Source organism: Mastigoproctus giganteus, chromosome 12 (genome assembly GCF_048544385.1).
Source record: "Mastigoproctus giganteus isolate SK-2022 chromosome 12, ASM4854438v1, whole genome shotgun sequence".
Taxonomy (NCBI): domain Eukaryota; kingdom Metazoa; phylum Arthropoda; class Arachnida; order Uropygi; family Thelyphonidae; genus Mastigoproctus; species Mastigoproctus giganteus.
Genome location: NC_143586.1, coordinates 84815354 through 84839012, shown reverse-complemented (window position 1 = coordinate 84839012; position 23659 = coordinate 84815354). Strand labels below are relative to the sequence as shown.

The following is a 23659-nucleotide window of genomic DNA, read 5'->3' as shown; positions in this document are numbered from 1 at the left end:
GGAGTCCGAGTAGTGTGTATGCGGGGAGCATTGTCGAGGTCACGTTATGTCAAGGATCTGGGTATATTCTTACTACATGTACGCCATATCCAAAAATTTCATTACTTCATACACCGTGTCCCACCCATTTTTTCTTACTATTGAATACACCATGAATTGTCAAACTAATAGAGCAATCTTATCTGTGAAAAGATCTAAACCTCCCAAGGACTTCCTAATTCATTTCACAAATATACGTGGTCTCAATTCTAATCTCAACGATGTCCATTTCCACATGCAGTCTGCCCAACCCCATGTACTTTTTCTGACAGAATCTCAGTTATCGGTTGATTCAACTACTGCTCATCTCAGATCCCCAAATTATTCGCTGTGTGATTCCTTTCGCCTCAAAGGTGGTACTTGTGTATATGTCCATTCTGATATTCCCTGTCAGAGACTTAGCAATTTGGAATCTCCTCTCTTTGATCTTCTCTGGCTTAAAATCTCTCTACCTCATTGTGTCAAATTCATCTGTTGTCTTTACCGTTCTCCTAACTCCACTAATCACTTGGAGCTCTTTGACTTCCTCTCTTTGCAATTCCGACCGGGCTTGACAGGTGGGTAAAGTGCCTGCCTCGCAACCGAAAGGTCGGGGGTTCGAATCCCGCCTCGGGCTTGGATCCAAGTACGGCAAAAACCTTGGGAGGTGCACTATGGCCACAGAAGCCGATGCGCCAACAACTACCAAAAAAAAAAAAAAAAAAAAAAAGACTTCCTCTCTTTGCAACTTGACTTTCTCCAGTTCAACTTTCCTAACAGTGCGGTAATTTTCCTTGGTGATTTTAATGTTCACAACTCCAGCTGGCTTCCATTTTCTAGTCACACTGACCCAGCAGGTTGAGGTGCTGAGGCTTTTGCAATTACTAATGACCTAGAACAGATTGTTCATTTACCTACAAGAATACCGGGCAGTTCTAATCATACAGCCAATACGCTTGATCTTTTTCTCACAAACAACCCTTCTAAGTACACGGTCGAAGTGAGAGGTCCTTTAGGCACTTCAGATCTCAACTTGGTGATTGTCTCTTCTCCAATGGAACCTTTATCTTATGGCTATTCCCAACCTCGTGTTGTTTGGCATTACAAGAATGCAAAATGGGATGACCTGCGAGACTTATTTTCTTCTTTTCCTTAGTCGGATTACTGTTTCAAAACTTCTGATGTCAACGTTTGCTCAGATCGTGTCAGTGAAATTATTCTTGCAGGAATGGAATCCTTTATCCCACACTCCACTTTAAAATCTCATCCTTTATCCTGCCTACACCAAAGCTCGCAACAATTGTAAAGCAGTTATTAATCAGTCCAAACTAGAGTTTGAACAGGCTAAGAGTAGAAAACTTGCTTCTTGCCCTAATGGTAGCCGATCATTCTGGTCTCTTGCCAAAGCTATTGGCCGCAACTTTTGCTCATCTCTGCTCCCACCTCTGTCCAAACCAGATGGTTCTGTTGTCACTTTAGCCAAGGATAAAGCTGACCTGCTAGCATCCCATTTTTCTTCCAGCTCATGTATTAATGATCTTGGAAAAACACCTCCCACCATTCCCAAAACGCTCCATTCAATGCCTCCTGTGGTCTTCCGTCAAAAGGATATCAGAAGGATTTTGATGACTCTTGATGCTAAGAAAGCTCCAGGTCCTGATGGTATTTCTCCACTTGTTCTCAAAACCTGTGCTCCTGAACTTATTCCTATTCTTTGCCGCCTTTTTTCACTTTCTTATTCCAAAGGTGCTTTTCCTTCTGCTTGGAAATTTGCTCATATCCAGCCAGTTCCTAAAAAGGGTGACAAATCCCTCCCATCCAATTATCGTCTCATTGCAATTACTTCTACTCTTTCTAAAGTAATGGAGAAATCAATTAACCGGCAACTCTTAAACTACCTAGAAACCTTCCATCTGATCAACGATCGCCAGTATAGATTCCGTCAGTGTCGATCCACTGGTGATATTCTGGCTTATGTTACCCATTTATGGACTAATTCAATGGAAAGGTTCGGTGAAACACAAGTAGTTGCTCTTGACATCTCAAAGGTTTGAGATCGTGTTTGGCATAAAGGTCTTCTAAACAAGCTTCCATCTCATGGTTTGCCAACTGTTTTTATTAATTGGTTATCCAGTTTTCTCTCTGATCGCTCACTGAGGGTAATGGTAGATGGCTCTCTGTCTTCTAACTTCTCCACTAATGCCGGTGTCCCCCAAGGTGACCTTCTTCCATTGACTGGAAATCCTATCCATAGTTTTGCCGATGATAGCACATTGCATTCAACTTTCCATTTTGAGAAACCTTGTCCTGCTCAATCAGCTTCAACTTCAAAATCTGCTACCAATTCCTTAAATGCCGATCTTCAGGTAATTCTCCAATGGGGCAAAGACAACTTAGTTGATTTCAACCCTTCTAAAACTCAGTCTTGTCTTATATCACGCAAAAAGGATTCTTCTGCTCCTATGCTTATCTTTAGTGACACTCCGATTTCTAGGCAAAATGATATATCTCTTTTGGGGATTACCCTGACTTCTAATCTCTCTTGGCACAAGCACATTACAAATATTGCTTCCTCTGCATCTAAAAAACTTGGTTTTCTCTTTCGCTCTCGGCGTTACTTTTCTTCCAAACAGCTGCTCACTCTGTATAAATCGCAAATCCGCCCTGCCATGCAATATTGTTCCCACATCTGGGGTGGTGCCCGCTAAACCTCTCTCAGGCTTCTTGATTCCATTCAGTAGAGGGCAGTTAGGTTAATTAATGATTCATCTCTAACAGAGTCTCTCCACTCGCTGTCTCATAGATGTACTGTTTCTGCTGCATGCCTCTTCTACAGATACTTCCATGGGCACTGTTCTTCTGAATTGGCTTCTATAATTCCCGCTCTCTCTTTCAAAGCAGTCCGAACACGTGCCGCCACCAGCCAACATCCATTTACTGCCCAACTTCAAACCCACAGAACCAACTTTTCATCTTCCTCATTTATTCATTCAACTGCCGTTTTCTGGAACAACCTTCCTTCATACGTATTTCCTGAAAATTACAATCTACAGAAGTTCAAGTCCAATGTCAACAAATATCTTCTTTCGTCTTCTCAACCTCCAACTCAAGCACGATACTAAGTACTGTAGGTTCTAATACCTCTCGTGTTTGGGGTTCACATAAAAAAAAAAAAAAAAACTCTGCCTCAGCTGTCACTTTGACCTTAGTTAGACTAGGATTGAGAAGTGACTTTTGCAAAATTTTTCTCTAGTGTTTTTTTCCCCCACATCAGGATTCGAACTCAGGTCCATGATGATGCTGATTATTGTTATCATTATGTTAGTACTTCTCCCTGATTGGGGATTCCACCCCATGGCTGGTACTAGTTCTATGTGCATAGAGTAGATTTTATGTCTGACTGTTATTACTGTCGGCCAAGAAACTCTCTGACTATCCTGTAGGTGTTCAGAATTGCAAAGTTTTCTGGAGTTCCTTGTAGGTGTTCTCTGGGAGACTTACTGTTGTTAAGCTCTTGTGTAGGGTCTTTAGCACCATACCAGTGGTTGTTACATAGGTCAGGATGGTTATTACTTGTTCCATATCCTACATCTCTTTTGATTTCCTGTCTTGGTCTGTGTACTTCCTGATCTTTTCCTTTTGGAGGTTGTTAGTGTTGAGCACTACTGTGTCAATTAGATAGGTAGCCTTTTCCTTCTTGTCAACAAGGGTTGTGTCCGGTCTGTTGTGATGGATTGTCTTGTTCATTATTATGGCACAGTCCCAGTACAGCTTTTGGATTGGGGTTTCCAGCACGGCCTGGGGTTCATACTTGTAATATGGTACACTTCTTCAATCAACTGGTAATTCCTCGCTAGCTTCCGATTTATTATCCTGGCTACTTAGTCTTGTTTACGAGTGTACTCCGTCTAGGTGATCCCCTTGCATCCTGCAGTGATGTGCTGGATGGTTTCTGAGGCCATATGGCATCATCATCATGTGTCATCTGACATTCTGAACTGCTTGGTGATGTATGTTCTATAGTTTCTGGTATTGATTACCTGATCTTGAATGGCAAGCATGTTCTGCTGACGAGGCTACTACAGACGGTCGTTTTCAAAGCCGCTAAGTGGATTTTTCTTATTTATTGATTTGAAATTATTGTTTTTCTAAAACTTTTGATTTAAATTTAGTAGTATAACATTATTTTGTGATTTTCTGATTAATTTGGTGTATTTATTCTTTACTCGGCCTTGTAATTGCATAAAAGTATCGGTAAAGGTTTCCACGTGTTTCAACTCCGCTAACCGTTCGTAATTTTCCCGCCTTTGTATACGATATACCGTACTAGATAGCGTTAGTTGAACTTCGTTAGCAGTTAAATTGTACGTTTAAATAAATACATATAACGACTTAGATTACAAACGTAATATAATTAATTTTATTTAACATAATTAATTATACATATAACCACTTAGGTTACGTAACATAAATAATTAGTAAAAACAAATAATTAATACATAACTTGATACGAAAGTTATATAAAGGGATTTCGCAGATAACACTCGTTACTGAAACGTAAATATTTCGTAGATAACACTCGTTACTGAAACGTAAATATTCCGTAGATAACACTCGTTACTGAAACATAAATATAGCGTTATAACTGTGTTTGGATACAAGTTTAGGATTTAATTTTGTACAGAAATCGAAATTTTATTGAAAATAACTCTAAATCATGACTCAAACCAGAGCAGCAAAGCAAAGGGCTCAAGCTAATGGGAATGCTGTGGCCCAGGGGAGAACTGAGGGGGGCAGTTGTCCTCTGAATCACAGCCTTGTAAGATGCACTATTTGCTTGATGTTTGCGGAGCAGTCAAGTATGGGACATGATACTGCCATGGGGGATGTCTTTGTGTGTGTGCGATGCAAGGAGTGTAAGGAGATAAGGCGACAACTCAGCGTTGTTATGGGCCTATATGAGAGCTTGAAGGATAGGGTGGATGCCCTCGAAGGATTACAAGTGAGGGGCCCATCAAGCTCTCAGCTGCCCACACCAATGCCAGAGCTTGCACTTGGTCATCGCGGAACACAGCGGCAACCCCCAAGGCAGAATGCGCTGGTCCCAAAGGAACTAGTAGTTGTTGGTGACTCTATTGTCAGGGAAACGGGAAACATGCTTTGTAAAAAGGATAGGTGGAATAGGACCAGGGTATGTCTGCCAGGGGCAAAAGTTGATGACGTTGTAGAGCGGATATCATCTTTTAAGGGCACAAAAGGTGATATAGTTGTACACGTTGGCACTAATGACATTAAGAGTAGGAGACCGGCGGAATTACTTGACAAGTACAGGTCACTGATGAAAAAAAGCCGTGAATTAGGGTTGAAATTGAAAGTGTCTGCAATTCTGCCCAGACACGATAGGAGGGAGTATATGATGAGAGCCCTGTCAATCAATTCGGCCCTGGAAAGATTGTGCAGGGCTCAAGGGGTAGAATTTTTTTCAGCCTGGTCTGTACTTGTTAACAGGAGAGACTGCTTCTACAGGGATGGGATACACTTAAATAGAAAGGGTGCAAGAATGTTTGCTGATGCTATCGAGGCAATGTTAGGTGGGTCGGAAAACTGCTAGATTGGGGGGATACAAGGACTAATAGATTAACAGTAGCCACTGGCAGAGGTGAAAGTGATTCTTGCACTGCTTCTATTGGAATGAGCCGCAGCCTGGAAAATAAGATGCAGGATATTTCAGAGACTGCTGGGAATCATTGGGGTACAAGTAAACACATGGGTTGTGTTAGGGTAGCTAAGAAAAAGAACAGGTGCATGTATACTTGTGTGTACACCAATGCTAGGAGTTTAGTAAATAAATTTGATGAATTTGAGGTATTGCTCAAAACATCAAAGGCAGATATTGTGGGGATTTCAGAGACGTGGTGTCACACAGATATAAGAAATGCAGAACTGGAATTTGGGGAGTACAATGTCTACAGAAAGGATAGACAGGATAGGAAGGGAGGAGGGGTTATGCTATTAGTTAAAAAACACATAAAATCCAAGGAAGTGAAGCCAGTCGACATCGCTGGACAGTGCAGTGTCGAGTCAGTTTGGTGTGACATAAGCATTGGGAGATCAAAATTGAGAGTAGGAGTGTGCTATAGGCCTAATGACTCTGATGAGTATAATAAGAAACTGTTCGGAGAAATAGAGTGGGCCAGTAAATCAGAGAGTCTTATAATGGGGGATTTTAATTTCCCAGATATTGACTGGAATTTGGGGGCTGGTCACTCACACAGTAGCAAGGCTTTTGTGGATTTATTGGATGATTGTTTTCTACATCAGCATGTTCGGGAGGCAACTAGAGGGAGTAATACTCTTGATTTGATTATCAGTAGTGATTCTTCATGCATTAAGAATCTGCAGATAAATGAACCACTTGGTGGCAGTGATCACAGTGTGCTGAAGTGGGAGTTACTCAAAGAGGTAACTACCATTAGGGGTAAAGGGAAGGGGTATTGCTTTCGTAAAGGCGACTACAATGGACTGAGACAGTATTTAAATTCTATACAGTGGGATCAACTGATGATATTGCCAACAGCAAATTCAAAATGGGAAGCATTCAAAGAACTTATCGTGGAAGCTACTAGGCTTTACATACCAACTAAGAAATGTTGTTCAAGGTTTAGGCCTAAATGGTTGTCAGATGAACTAATGAGGCATATGGCAGAGAAGAAAAATGCATGGGATACATACAAATTAACACGTGACACGGACGCCTATGATAGATACAAGTTGATCTGTAACCAAGTTACAAAGGAGGTTAGGCAGGCGAAGGCAGATTACGAGAGATCCTTGGCAAGGGATGCGAAGAAAAACAGCAAAGAGTTCTTTACTTATGTAAACTCTAGAAGGAAGGGGATGAATCAGATTGGTCCACTTGAGATCGATGGGTCAACTGTTGATGACCCTGCTCGGGTAGCTAACAAACTAAATGAATATTTTGCATCGACATTCACACATGAGGAGTTATTCAGCGAGGGGAATGCCAGAGGTGTATTCAACTCTAGCAGTAAGCTAGAGAATCTTGTAATAACTGAGAGCAAAGTGGAGGAGAAATTGTTGAAGATAAACACAAGAAAGGCACCTGGGGTGGATGGGATCTATCCAGTTATATTAAAGGAGGCAGCAAAGGAGGTAAGCAAACCCTTAGCCATAATTATGAGAGCTTCCTTGGACTCAGGGGAGGTACCCATTGACTGGAGATGTGCAAATGTGACCCCAATTCACAAAGGGGGATCAAAGGCTGACACAAGTAATTATAGACCTGTGAGTTTAACTTCTGTTCCCGGAAAATTAATGGAGGCACTGGTGAAAGAAGCACTGCAGGATCATCTAGACAAGACTTCAGTTATAGCTAGGACACAGCATGGTTTTGTTAAGGGGAAGTCTTGCCTGACCAATTTGATTGGATACTATGATGCAGTCACAAAAGAACTGGATGCAGGGAATAACTTTGATATTATATACTTGGATCTTAGAAAGGCTTTTGATACTGTTGCACATGGAAGACTGCTGCACAAATTGGAGCAGTGTGGCATTGGAGGCAAGTTGCTGCTATGGATAAAGGGGTGGTTGAGGGGGAGAAGACAGAGAGTGGTAATCAATGGACACTGCTCATCGTGGACTAATGTTATTAGTGGAGTCCCTCAGGGTTCAGTATTGGGGCCTTTATTGTTTTCTGTATTTATAAATGATATTGATGATGGTATATCAGGCTTAATGTCCAAGTTTGCAGACGATACGAAGGTTGGCAGGGTTGTCAAGGACACTACTGACACTATGCTGCTGCAACAGGATTTGGAAAGGTTGAGCAGATGGGCTTCGAGGTGGCAAATGAAGTTTAACATTGACAAATGTAAAGTACTACATATGGGAAACAGCAACCCCAGAGCAACGTATCAACTCTGTGGTACTACACTGACAGTGGTAGAGAATGAAAGGGACCTGGGGGTGGTGGTGCAGGCAGATATGAAGTTCTCTGAGCAGTGCAGAAGAGCTGCAAGAGTAGCTCATGGTGTATTGTCAATGATATATAGGAATTTTTCTAGCAGGGATAAGGAGGTGATTATTCCCTTGTATAAGGCAATGGTCAGGCCACACCTAGAGTACTGTATACAGGCCTGGAGGCCTCATTTCAGGAAGGATGTAGAGCTGCTGGAACGAGTACAGAGAAGGGCAACTAGATTGGTGAATGGGACAAAGGGGTTCTCTTACGAAGAAAGGCTTAAGTTTTGCAAATTACAGTGTCTGGAAACTAGGCACCAGCGGGGTGATCTGATAGAGGTGTACAAAGCCTTGAATGGTTTGAGCATGCTCAATGCTGATGGGATTCTTCCTCTAGCTCAGAAAAATCACCTGAGAGGGCATAAATTCAAATTGAGGAAAGACAGATGTAGGATAGATGTGCGGAAATTTGCCTTTAGCCAGCGGGTGGTTGGTGGGTGGAACAGACTTCCATCCCTTGTCGTGGAAGTTGATAGCCTAAATAAGTTTAAGGCTCAGCTGGACAGGTATTTCGAACGAACAGAGGGGTGAAGTGGAAGTGGTTATTTTTATTTATTTATGTTACTTTTTTTTTTTTTTTTTTTTTTTGGCTGATGCTGCATAAGCTTGCTTTCTTGCATCAAATGCCTCTACTAATGCTAATGCTAATGCTAATGCTAATGCTAATTCTGAACTGCTTGGTGATGTATGTTCTATAGTTTCTGGTATTGATTACCTGATCTTGAATGGCAAGCATGAATACTTCAATCTCTGGAGAAGCATTCTGCTCGTGAGGCATGCATTGGAAACCAGCTTATCTATGTGGGTTCAGTGGAGGTCGTTGTAGTAGTCTGCCATGGAGTGTCTTCTTTGCCATTCTTTCTAACTTTCGTTTGTTCTGTCTGGTTGGAAAGGTACTCCACACTTAGGTTGAGTGTGGTACAGTAATAGTAATAGAGGCACGCGATGCAAGAAAGCAAGCATATGAGCTTATGTAGCATCAGCCAAAAAATAAAAAATAAAAAATTCACACAACCATTTCCTCTAAATGTTTGTCCAGTTCCTTCTTGAATTTATTTACGCTATCAACTTCTACAACGACAGATGGAAGTTTGTTCTAGCAATTAACCACCCACTGGCTAAAGGCAAATTTCCACATATCAATTCTACAACTGCCTTTCCTCAATTTGAATTTATACCCCCGTAGGTTCGTAATCTGAGCAAGTGGAAGAATAACATCACAATTCAGCATGCTCAACCCATTCAAGGCCTTATACACCTCAATCAGATCACCTCGCAGGTGCCTAGTCTCCAGCCGCTGCAATTTTGAGAATTTAAGCCTTTCTTGGTAAGATGATCCCATCATTCCCCTCACCAATCTTGTTGCCCTTCTCTGTACACGCTCAAGCAAATCTACATCCTTCCTAAAATGAGGCTTCCAGACCTGTACGCAGTACTCAAGGAGTTGCCTGACCATTGACTTATACAAAGGAATAATCACCTCCTTTTTGCTGCTAGCAAAATTCCTGTATATCATTGACAAAACCCCATGACCTGCTCTTCCAGCCTGTCTGCATTGCTCAGAAAACTTTATATCGGACTGCACAAATACTCCCAGGTCTTTTTCATTTTCTACCACACAGTTGGTACATTCCTCTGGTGTTACTGCTACACATATGCAGTACTTTGCATTTGTCAATGTTAAACTTCGGTTGGCACTTCTCAGCCCATCTGCCCAAATTTTCTAGATCCTGTTGCAGTAGCAAACTGTCATTAACAACCCTGCCAACCTTTGTACCATCTGCCAACTTCGACACTAAGCCTGATATACCTTCATTAATATCATTGATAAATATACAAAACAACAGTGGGCCCGACACCGAACCCTGTAGGATTCCACTAATAACATTCGTCTATGACGAGCAGCATCCATTGATTACTACCCTCTGTCTTCTCCCACTCAACCACCCTTTTATCCATTGTAGCAACTTACCCTTAATACCTTTCTCCTCCAATTTGTACAGTGGTCTTCCGTGCGCAACTGTGTCAAAAGCTTTCGTGAAATCCAAGTATATGATCTCAAAATTATTTTTTTGCATCCAGTTCCTTTGTAACCATATCATAGTATCCAATCAAATTTATCAGACAAGACTTACCCTTAACGAACCCATGCTGTGTCTGTATTATTGCTGCAGTCTTGTCTAGATGATCCTGTAATGCATCTTTTGGGGTGCCTCCGTAGCCAGGCGGGCAGGAGCCACAGTGTGTAGCACACGCTTCTTGATCAGACCAGGGTTCGAGCCTGTCACCACCAAATACCGAGGATGCGGTGACTACCAAATACGGAGGATGCGGAAAGGTCAGGGAATGACCACCGCATATCCCCAGAGCAAAATGGCCTTAGTTGCTAATGCTCCTAAAAACCAAATAACAACAACAACAACAACAAGCAATGCATCTTTAACCAGTGACTCCATTATTTTGGGTTCCGGAAAAGTGGCCCCTCGCAATTCGCCTCCCACATTTCAGCCCCTGTAGATGAGTAGGTTACAAAAATGTATATAAATATAATAGAATAAATGCACATTATTATTGTTTAAAACTCGAAGTTGTATGCAATGCCTCTAAGGTAATCAATCACATTACAATTTTGAAAATCTTGGACTATTCTTTTGATTCTAACAGAAATTGCAGCATACTTCTTGTTTCTTTGATTGCCTGAATTACCGGCAGTTAGTTGTGTAATTTCGAAATTGTGCAGCCCTTGTTGTTTCTTTAAAGGATCAATGAATCAGTAAATATTTGGGAATAAAGTAGCACAAGTTTCCTGATATCCCCTGTGCCACTGCTCCACGCCATTGTTGGAACGTTGCTGATCATTCAGTGTTCGTGTGTAAAAATTCCACAGTTTGATGGCAAAAATGGGTAATGGCCGGTCTCTCTCTGTTGTGTTCTTCCAATATTAGCATTTAGCATTAGCATTAGTAGAGGCATATGATGTAAGAAAGCAAGCTTATTCAGCATCAACCAAAAAAAAAAAAAACACACCACTCCCATTTCACCCCTCGAAATACCTGTCCAGTTGAGCCTTAAATTTGTTTAGGCTATCAACTTCAACAACAAGTGATGGAAGTCGGTTCCACCAACCAACCACCTGCTGGCCAAAGGCAAATTTCTGCACATCTATCCAACATCCGTCCTTCCTCAATTTGAATTTATGCCCTCTGAGCTGATTATTTTGAGCAAGATGAAGAATCCCATTGGCATTGAGCATGCTCAAACCATTCAAAGCCTTATACACCTCTATCAGATCACCTCGCCGGTGCCTAGTCTCCAGACTCTGTAATTTGCAAAACTTGAGCCTTTCTTCGTAAGAGCAACCCTTTGTTCCATTCACTAATCTTGTTGCCCTTCTCTGTACCCGTTCCAGCAGCTCTACATCCTTCTTGAAATGAGGCCTCCAGACCTGTATACAGTACTCAAGATGTGGGCTAACCATTGCCTTATACAAGGGAATAATCACCTCCTTATCCCTGCTAGAAAAATTCCTGTATATCATTGACAAGACACCATCAGCTACTCTTGCAGCTCGTCTGCACTGCTCAGAGAACTTCATATCTGCCTGCACAATTACCCCCAGGTCCTTTTCATTCTCCACCACTGTCAGTGTAGTACTGCAGAGTTGATACGTTGCTCTGGGGTTACTGTTTCCCATATGTAGTACTTTACATTTGTGAATGTTAAACTTCATTTGCCACCTCTCAGCCCATCTGTTCAACCTTTCCAGATCCTGTTGCAGCAACATAGCATCAGTGGTGTCCTTAACAACCCTGCCAACCTTTGTATCATCTGCAAACTTGGACATTAAACTTGACATCCCATCATCAATATCATTCATAAACACCGAAAACAACAACGGACCCAACACTGAACCCTGAGGAACTCCACTAATAACATTAGTCCACGTTGAGCAGAGTCCATTGATTACCACTCTCTGTCTTCTGCCACTCAACCATCCCCTTATCCATAGCAGCAATTTGCCTCCAATGCCACACTGCTCCAATTTGTGCAGCAGTCTTCCATGTGCAACAGTATCAAAAGCCTTTCTAAGGTCCAAATATATAATATCAAAGTTATTCCCTGCATCCAGTTCTTTTGTGACTACATCATAGTATCCAATCAAATTGGTCAGGCAAGACCTGCCCTTAACAAAACCATGCTGCGTCTGAGCTATAACTGAATTCTTGTCTAGATGATCCTGCAGTGCTTCTTTAACCAGTGCCTCCATTAATTTACCTGGAACAGAAGTTAAACTAACAGGTCTATAATTACTTGTGTAGCCTTTGATCCTCCTTTGTGAATTGGGGTTACATTTGCACATCTCCAGTCTATGGGTACCTCCCCTGAGTCCAAAGAAGCTCTCATAATTATGGCTAGGGGTTTGCTTACTTCCTTTGCTGCCTCCTTTAATATAACTGGATAGATCCGATCCACCCCAGGTGCCTTTTTTATGTTTATCCTCAACAATCTCTCCTCCACTTTCCTCTCAGTTATTACAAAATCATCTAGCTCACTGCCAATGTTTACTTTACCTACATCATTCTCCTTCCTGAATAACTCCTCATGCGTGAATGTAGATGCAAAATACTCGTTTAGATTGTTAGCCACCTGAGCAGGATCCTCAACTGTTGAACCATCAATATCCAGTGGACCAGTCTGATTCATCCCTTTCCTTCTTGAGTTTAAATAGGTAAAGAACTCTTTTCTGTTTTTCTTTGCATCCTTTGCCAAGGATTTTTCGCAGTCAGCCTTTGCCTGCCTATACTCCTTTCTGACTTGGTTACAGACCAACTTATATCTATCATAGGCTTCCATGTCACCCATTAATTTGTATGTATCCCATGCATTTTTCTTCTCTGCCACATGTCTTATTAGTTCATCTGACATCCATTTTGGCCTAAACCTTGAACAATATTTCTTAGTTGGTATGTAAAGCCTAGTAGCTTCCAAGATAAGTTCTTTGAATGCTTCCCATTTTGAGTTTGCTGTTGGTAACATCATCAGTTGGTCCCACTGTATAGAATTTAAATACTGTCTCAGACCATCATAGTCGCCTTTACGAAAACAAAAACCCTTCCCTTTACCTCTGATGGTAGTTACCTCCTTGAGTAAATCCCACTTCAACACACTGTGATCACTGCCACTTAGTGGTTCATTTATCTGCAGATTCTTAATGCATGAAGAATCACTACTGATAACCAAATCAAGTGTATTGCTCCCTCTTGTTGCCTCACGAACATGCTGATGTAGAAAACAATCATCCAATAAATCCACAAAAGCCTTGCTAGTGTGTGAGTGACCAACCCACAAATTCCAGTCAATATCTGGGAAATTAAAATCCCTCATTATAAGACTCTCTGATTTACTGGCCCACTCTATTTCCCTGTACAATATCTTATTATACTCATCAGAGTCATTAGGCCTATAGCACACTCCTACTCTCAATTTTGATTTCCCTATGCTTATGTCACACCAAACTGACTCGACACTGCCCTGTCCATTGATGTCGACTGGCTTCACTTCCTTGGACTTTATGTGTTTCTTAACTAATAGCATAACCCCTCCTCCCCTCCTGTCCTGTCTATCCTTTCTATACACATTGTATTCCCCAAATTCCAGTTCCGCATTCCTTATATCTGTGTGACACCACGTCTCTGATATCCCAACAATATCTGCCTTTGATGTTTTGAGCAATACCTCAAATTCATCAAATTTATTTACCAGATATATGTATCTTCAAAGTAGTTTGCAATCATCATAGCTTCAGTGGGGAAGTCATCAGCTTCGACTAAATCTTCAAATGCTTGAATAACGTTAGCAGGAGGAATAAATGCCAATGCCAGAATCATTCAGATCCGACGAGCAAATTCATGGTCTTATTCGTATTGGGCTTTTAAAGCTTCATTCTGTACCTTTCGGCAAATGCTTTGGGAAAGATGAAAAATCAACCAGGAAATTCTTGTTGGAAGGCTTGCATGGCACTTTGTTTGAAATCTGTCGTAATTCGCTGGAGTTGGAGACCCGGTTGTAGATTTTTAACTTCTTGAAGCAACTTGACGTATGTGGCACGAGTTTTGTTTTGCAGAAGCCTGTAGACCATTGGAATGACTGCATTGAATTGAACCACATGAATTGTATAAAGCTGCTGGAAAAGCGTGGGTACTGTGCTAAAAGTTCCATCAGAAAACCACTTCTGGCTAAGCGCCAATAACTGAAGATAGTGGAAAAGTGGAAAAAATGAGCATGCTACCCGGGAGCAGTTCATCCTGAGAATCATACATCAGAAACTGTTGTACATTGCCATCGATAATAATTCCTTGATAATTTTGTGGAATTAGTAGGTTCTGGAGATTGCTTGGTAAAGCAGGAGTACCACTGTTGCATCGAACATGACGAGTGGTTCATTTAAGTGAATCCTTTTTAGGAAGTAATGCCATGACATTGGCATGAGCCGCTGCAATTACTGATGCAACAATTTTCTGTGGCCATTCATTCGTGGTTGTTGTATGTTGCCGTATTTGACCAATGAATTGCAATGCTTCCGACCTTGCAGATTGAGCTGCATGGTTACGTTTAGTTATAACTTTCACAACTGGGCCATCCAAACCCTCATTCCAAACACGACCTTTGCAGGTGGAACATTTTTCACAAACCCAGAATCTATGTTGTTCATCTACAGTTCTCTTTGAAAACACGTAAATGTGGTTGTCATCGTCTACCAATTTTCTTTTGCCTCTTATCAATGGAACACTTTTTGCCATTGTACACACAGGATCAATCAATCAAGATGCAAAAATAATATGCAGATATTGCACTGTCTGTGACGCTCAGCTTGTTCACATGATGCACCTTTTATTGTTTGAATTTAGACAAATCAGAACAAAATTCACTTGTTACTGAAAGGACTTCTATAAGATTAGTCACTGTTCTCTGCCCCGCATGTCCAACATACACGTGACTATTGCCCTCGTGGTCGAGTATGTATTCTTTCCATTGGGAAAGGATTAACTGGAACTGTTAATCCTTTCACAATGGAAAGAGAACCCTGAAGACATACAAAACGGGAGAAATTAGTTTAAAAGCTATGTGACAATTTGTACATGAATGTAATTTTGAAAATTTGTTTGGAAAAGTTAGAGTTATCGGAAGTTCAGTTCGAGTAATCGAGAGAGTTTAACATTGAATGTCCACTAAAGGGGCTGGGACTTCAACAAAAATTCGAGTTATTGAGCGTTGACTGTATTTACATTTTTGTAACCTAGTCATTATCTACAGGGGGCGAAATGCGAGGGGTCACTTTTCCGTAAATCATTATTTTACCTGGAACAGAAGTTAAACTAACTGGTCTGTAATTACTCGTGTCACCCTTCAAACCCCCTTTGTGAATTGGGGATACATTTGCACATCTCCCTTCTGTAGGGACCTCTCCTGAATCCAAGGTTGCTCTCATAATTATGGCTAAGTGTTTGCTTAGTTCCTTTGCCGCCCCCCTTTAATAAAACTGGATAGATCCCATCCACCCCAGGTGCCTTTCTTATGTTTAACTTCAACAATTTCTCCTCCCCTTCTTTGCTCTCAGTTATTACAAAATCGTTAAGCACCCTACTACAATTTGATAACCTTTTGGCATTTTCAATCCTTAATGACTCCTCATGTACGAATATAGATGCAAAATACTCGTTCAGTTTGTTTGCTATCTGAGCTGGATCATCAACAGTCGAACCATCGATATCAAGGGGACCAATCTGATTCATCCCCTTCCTTTTAGAGTTATTATTATTATTATTAGCCATATGATGCAAGGAAGCCTGAGGCTTATGCTGCACCAGCCAAAAAAAAAAATAATAAATTTCCCTGTTAGTGAGAGGGAGGGAAGAGAGAGAGAGTCAGAAATAGAAGGGAATCACCAAGAAAGAGAAGAATGATGATATCCAGCTCAGGACCCTGGGTGTGCCAAGCCCATACTCACCAGATGTGAGTCCCTGGGATTAAATATATATAAGTAAAGAAATCCTTGCTGTTTTTCTTAGCATCCTTTGCCAAAGATTTCTCTTAATCTGCCTTCGCTTGCCTAATGTCCTCCTTTGTGACTTTATTATAGACTAGCTTATAACTGCAATAGGCTTCTGTGTCGCCTGATAATTTATATGTATCCCATGCATTTTTCTTCTCTGCCACGAGTCTCATTAGTTCATTTGATAACCATTTAGGCCTAAACCTTGAACAATATTTCTTAATAGGTATGAAATGTCCAGTAGCTTCCATGATTAATTCATTGAATGCTTCCTGCTTAGAATTAGCTGTTGATAACATCATCAGTTGGTCCCACTGTACAGAATTTAAAAGCTGTATGAGACGGCTGTAGTCACCTTTACGGAAGCATAAACCCTTTCTTTTACCCCTGATGGTAATTGTATCTTTAAGTAAATCCTGCATCAGTACACTGTGATTACTGCCACCTAGTAGTTCCTTTATCTGTAAATTCTTAATATACGAATGATCACTTCTGATAACCAGATCAAATTTCCATCCTGATGTCACTGCTCAATTCTTCAGTGATCCAAAGTAGCTGTTGAAGTTGATTCTTGGTTGCCACAGGGAGCATGATGTCATCCATATACTTCAGGTATGAAAGGGTGTACAAGTTTTTCCTTTCTTCTTTGAGGGTATATCTGAACTTATTGTTCTTGAGCATGCTGCATAGCTGATTGATTACTAGACAGAACCACAGTAGGCTTAAGGTATCTCCCTGAAAGATTCCTCTCCTGATGGGGAAAGGTCTGGTTATGATGGTCTTGACCTTGATGGTAGTACTCCATTTTGCATGACTGCTTCTAGGAAGTAAAGTAGTATCAGCAGTAGTAATAATGGCAAATTATGCAAGAAAGCAAGCTTATATAGCATCAGCCAAGAAAAAAAAAAAAAAAAACAGTTCACCCATCCATACACTCCAAGAATGTTTAGTTCTTCCTTTATTCAACCCATCCATTTCCTCAACTCGAATTTATGATCCTTCGTGTATGTAAGTTCAGCAAGAGGAAGAATACCATTAACATTCAACTTACTCAATCTATTCAAAGCTATAAACACCTCAATCAGATCTCCCCCATAGGTGCCTAGTTTCAAGATGCTGCAATTTGCAGAACTGAAATAAAGCTAGTTAAGACCTTACTTTTGTTCCCTACACCAGTCTGGTTCCCTTCTCTACACCCATTCCAGCAGATCTACATCCTTCCTAAAGTGAGGCCTCTAGACCTGTATACAGTATTCAAAATGCAGCCTAACCATGGCCTTATAGAAAGGGATAATCACCTCTTTATCCCTGCCAGAAAAGTGAAAACTGTCTGGGCAGCATATCTGCCCTCTGCAGAGAGTTTCATGACTGACTGCACAATTACCCCAGTCAGTTTCATTCTCCACTACCCAGTGTAGTATGACACAGTTGATAAGTTACTCTGGGATTACTGGGATAGCAGTAACTTGCCCTTAATGCCACATTGCCCCAATTTGTACAGCAGGCTTTTATGTACAACAGTATCAAAAGCCTTCCTATATGATGTCATAATTATTGTTACATCCAGTTCTTTGGTCACTGGGTCATAATAACCTATCAGATTCATTAGACAAGACCACCCCTTGACATATCCATGCTCTGGTTGCAGTATAATTACATGCCTGTCCAAATGGTCCTGCATTGCTTCTTTAACCTGCTTGGAACATATGTTAAGATAACATGTCTGTAATTATTGATGTTGCCTAATGATCCTCCTTTATGAATTGGGGATATATTAGCACTTCTCCAGTCCATAGTGACTTCCCCCTCTCATAATTATGGCTAAGGGTTCACTTTACCTCCTTTTCTGCCTCACTTAATATAATTGGATAGATTTCATCCACCTCAGGTGCCTTTTTTATGTCCATCCTCGACAATTTTTTCTTCAACTTTCCTTTCATTTATCACAAGGCCATTTCCTTTCATTTAGCTTCTCATTAGCATTTGATAATCTTTTGGCATCTCCTCCCCTAAAGAATTTCTCATGTGAATGTAGATGCAAAATACCTACTCAATTCGTCCACAACCTGAGCAGGGCTATCAACAATTAATCCATAAAATCAAGTGGCCCAATGTGATTCAGCCCCTTTCTTCTATATTGATATAAGCATAGAAGTGTTTGCTGTTTTTCTTGGCCATAATTTCTCATAATTTTCTTTAACTTACCTAACCTCCTTTGTGACTTTATTAGAGACTAATTTATATCTACCATAGGATTCTGTATAACCAATAGAGAAGTATCCCATGCACTTTTCTTCTCTGACACGTGTTTCAATAGTTTATGTGACATACATTTAGGTCTAGGCCTTGAACAGTATTTCTTTGTTTTTATGAAAAGCCTAGTAGCTTCTTTGATTACTTCCCTGAATACTTCCCATTTACAATTTACTGTTGGTAACATCATCAATTGGTCCCACTGCATACAATTTAAAAACTGGCCGAGACCAGTGTAGTCACTGTCACAAAAGCAAAATCTTTTCCCTTTAGCCTTGACAGTAGCTGTTTTTGATTAAATTCCACATTAGTACATTGTGATTACCTAGTGGGTCTTTTACCTGCAGATTCTTAATGCATGAAGAGTTACTGCCTAAAACCAAATCAAGAGTATTGCTTCCTCTTGTTGCTTCTCTAACATGCTGCTGTAGAAAACATTCATCCAAGAAATCCCCAAAAATCTTGTTAGTGTGTGAATGATCAATCCATAAATTCTAGTCAACATCTGGAAAGTTAAAATAAGGAGGTGATTATCCCTTTGTATAAGGTAATGGTCAGGCCACACCTTGAGTACTGCATACCGGTCTGGAGGCCTCATTTTAGGAAGGATATTGAGTTGTTAGAATGAATACAGAGAAGGGCAACAGGACTGGTGAGGGGAACAAAGGGGTGCTCTTACCAAGAAAGGCTTAAGTTCTGCAATTTGCAGTGCCTGGAGAGTAGGCACCTGCGAGGTGATCTGATTGAGGTGTATAAGGCCATGAATGGTTTGAGCAGGCTCAATGTTGATGGGATTGCTCAGCTTACGAACCTGAGGGGCCATAAACTCAAACTGAGGAAAGACAGTAGTAGAATAGATGTGCAGAAATTTGCCTTTAGCCAGCAGGTAGTTAATTGATTGCTAGAACGAACATCCATCTGTCACTGTGAAAGTTGATAGCTTAAATAAATTCAAGGAAGAACTGTACAAAAAATTTTTGGAGCAAATAGATGGGTGAAATGGAAATGGTTTTTTTTTTCTTGGCTGATGCCCCATCAGCTTGCTTTCTTGCATCGTATGCCTCTGCTAATGCTAACTAATATTAGTCACTGTCTTGGTTATATTGTAGTATCTTTGCATCATGAATATATTCATTTAGGTGTTCCATTTCATGCTTTGATGTCTTCCTTCCTGGGTGGTTATTAGTACACTTTCATTGGAGCACTTCAAGTTGATTGTGCTAGATAGTCTTGCCTTTCCCTTGTGGTAGCCATATTGGACACTCTCTCTGAATCTTAAAATTGATCCCTCTGCCTAAGGCCTGAATGCAAGCGACTTTATGGTGCCTCCATTGAGACAACCAAATACGGAGGATGCGGAAAGGTCAGGGAATGACCACCACATCCACAGAGCAATATGGCCTTAGTTGCTAATGCTCCTAAAAAAAACCAAACCAAGTGACTTTATCCTACACCACACTCAATGCAGTTTGTTCATTATTTCTTTTTGACATCTTCATCTAGAGACAAAGACAATAGATTGACAGTAGCCTCTGGCAGAGGTGAAAGAGATTCTTGCACTGCTTCTATTAGAATGAGCAGAAACCTGAAAAACAAGATGCATGATATTTCAGAGACTGCTGGGAGCCATTGCGGTGCAAGTAAACACATGGGTTGTGTTAGGGTAGCTAAGAATAGAAACAGGTGCAGGTATACTTGCGTGTACACCAATGCTAGGAGTTTGGTAAATAAATTTGATAAATTTGAGGTATTGCTCAAAGCATCAAACGCTGATATAGTTGGGATATCAGAGACGTGGCGTTGTCACACAGATATAAGGGATGCAGAACTGGAATTTGGGGAGTACAACGTCTACAGAAAGGATAGACAGGATAGGAAGGGGGGAGGGGTTATGCTATTAGTTAAGAAACACATAAAAACCAAGGAAGTGAAGCCAGTCAACATCGCTGGACAGGGCAGTGTTGAGTCAGTTTGGTGTGACATAAGCATTGGGAGATCAAAATTGAGAGTAGGAGTGTGCTATAGGCCTAATGACTCTGATGAGTATAATAAGAAACTGTACAGGGAAATAGAGTGGGCCAGTAAATCAGAGAGTCTTATAATGGGAGATTTTAATTTCCCAGATATTGACTGGAATTTGGGGGCTGGTCACTCACACACTAGCAGGGCTTTTGTGGATTTACTGGATGATTGTTTTCTACATCAGCATGTTCGGGAGTCAACTAGAGGGAATAATACTCTTGATTTGATTATCAGCAGTGATTCTTCATGCATTAAGAATCTGCAGATAAATGAACCACTAGGTGGCGGTGATCACAGTGTGCTGAAGTGGGATTTACTCAAAGAGGTAACTACCATTAGGGGTAAAGGGAAGGGTTATTGCTTCCGTAAAGGCGACTACGATGGACTGAGACAGTATTTAAATTCTATACAGTGGGACAAACTGATGATGTTATCAACAGCAAATTCAAAATGGGAAGCATTCAAAGAACTTATCTTGGAAGCTACTAGGCTTTACATACCAACTAAGAAATATTGTTCAAGGTTTAGGCCAAAATGGATGTCAGATGAACTAATGAGGCATATGGCAGAGAAGAAAAATGCATGGGATACTTACAAATTAACACATGACACAGAAGCCTATGATAGATACAAGTTGATATGCAACCAAATTACAAAGGAGGTTAGGCAGGCAAAGGCAGATTACAAGAAATCCTTGGTAAGGGATGCAAAGAAAAACAGCAAAGAGTTCTTTACTTATGTAAACTCTAGAAGGAAGGGGATGAATCAGATTGGTCCACTTGATATTGATGGGTCAACTGTTGATGATCCTGCTCAGGTAGCTAACAAACTAAATGAATATTTTGCATCGACATTCACACATGAGGAGTTATTCAGCGAGGGGAATGCCAGAGGTGTATTCAACTCTAGCAGTAAGCTACAGAATCTTGAAATAACTGGGAGTAAAGTGGAGGAGAAATTGTTGAAGATAAACACAAGAAAGGCACCCAGGGTGGATGGGATCTATCCAGTTATATTAAAGGAGGCAGCAAAGGAAGTAAGCAAACCCTTAGCCATAATTATGAGAGCTTCCTTGGACTCAGGGGAAGTACCCATAGACTGGAAATGTGCAAATGTGACCCCAATTCACAAAGGAGGATCAAAGGCTGACACAAGTAATTATAGACCTGTGAGCTTAACTTCTGTTCCAGGAAAAGTAATGGAGGCACTGGTTAAAGAAGCACTGCAGGATCGTTTAGACAAGACTTCAGTTTTGTCTAAACGATCGTTTAGACAAGACATGGTTTTGTTAAGGGGAAGTCTTGCCTGACCAATTTGATTGGATACTATGATGCAGTTACAAAAGAACTGGATGCAGGGAATAGCTTTGATATTATATACTTGGATCTTAGAAAGGCTTTTGATACTGTTGCACATGGAAGACTGCTACACAAATTGGAGCAGTGTGACATTGAAGGCAAATTGGACGCAGCATGGTTTTGCTAAGGGCAGGTCTTGCCTGACCAATTTGATTGGATACTATGATGTAGTCACAAAAGAACTGGATGCAGGGAATAACTTTGATATTATATATTTGAATCTTAGAAAGGCTTTTGATACTGTTGCACATGGAAGATTGCTGCACAAATTGGAGCAGTGTGGCATTGGAGGCAAATTGCTGCTATGGATAAGGGATGGTTGAGTTGCAGAAGACAGAGAGTGGTAATCAGTGGACACTGCTCAACGTGGACTAATGTTATTAGTGGAGTTCCTCAGGGTTCAGTGTTGGGTCCGTTGTTGTTTTCGGTGTTTATGAATGATACTGATGATGGGATATCAAGTTTAATGTCCAAGTTTGCAGATGATACAAAGGTTGGCAGGGTTGTTAAGGACCACTGACGCTATGCTGCTGCAACAGGATCTGGAAAGGTTGAACAGATGGGCTGAGAGGTGGCAAATGAAGTTTAACATTGACAAATGTAAAGTACTACATATGGGAAACAGTAACCCCAGAGCAACATATTAACTCTGTGGTACTACACTGACAGTGGTGGAGAATGAAAAGGACCTGGGGGTAATTGTGCAGGCAGATATGAAGTTCTCTGAGCAGTGCAGACGAGCTGCAAGAGTAGCTCATGGTGTCTTGTCAATGATATACAGGAATTTTTCTAGCAGGGATAAGGAGGTGATTATTCCCTTGTATAAGGCAATGGTTAGGCCACATCTTGAGTACTGTATACAGGTCTGGAGGCCTCATTTCAAGAAGGATGTAGAGCTGCTGGAATGGGTACAGAGAAGGGCAATAAGATTAGTGAATGGAACAAAGGGTTGCTCTTATGAAGAAAGGCTTAAGTTTTGCAAATTACAGAGTCTGGAGACTAGGCACCGGCGAGGTGATCTGATAGAGGTGTATAAGGCTTTGAATGGTTTGAGCATGCTCAATGCCAATGGGATTCTTCATCTTGCTCAAAATAATCACCTCAGAGGGCATAAATTCAAATTGAGGAAGGACGGATGTCGGATAGATGTGCGGAAATTTGCCTTTGGCCAGCGGGTGGTTGGTTGGTGGAACCGACTTCCGTCACTTGTTGTTGAAGTTGATAGCCTAAACAAATTTAAGGCTCAACTGGACAGGTAATTCGAATGAACGGAGGGGTGACATGGGAGTGGTGTGTGTGTGTGTTTTTTTTTTTTTTTTTTTTGGCTGATGCTGAATAAGCTTGCTTTCTTGCATCATATGCCTCTACTAATGTTAATGCTAATGCTAATTGCTGCTATGGATAAAGGGGTGGTTGAGGGGGAGAAGACAGAGAGTGGTAATCAATGGACACTGCTCGTCGTGGACTAATGTTATTAGTGGAGTCCCTCAGGGCTCAGTGTTGGGTCCATTATTGTTTTCTGTATTTATAAATGATATTGATGATGGTATATCAAGCTTAATGTCCAAATTTGCAGACGATACAAAGGTTGGCAGGGTTGTCAAGGACACTACTGACACTATGCTGCTGCAACAGGATCTGGAAAGGTTGAGCAGATGAGCTGAGAGGTGGCAAATGAAGTTTAACATTGACAAATGTAAAGTACTACACATGGGAAACAGCAACCCCAGAGCAACGTATCAACTCTGTGGTACTACACTGACAGTGGTAGAGAATGAATGGGACTTGGGGGTGGTTGTGCAGGTAGATATGAAGTTCTCTGAGCAGTGTAGACGGGCTGCAAGAGTAGCTCATGGTGTCTTATCAATGATATACAGGAATTTTTCTAGCAGGGATAAGGAGGTGATTATTC

At 41.0% G+C, this 23659-nt stretch overlaps 1 protein-coding gene across 1 annotated transcript in view; it reads left to right on the top strand.

The window, feature by feature from the left end:
* LOC150077238 (protein cereblon-like) overlaps nucleotides 1–23659 on the top strand; it is a 191883-nt gene that overhangs the window by 91665 nt on the left and 76559 nt on the right. The window lies entirely within an intron of this gene.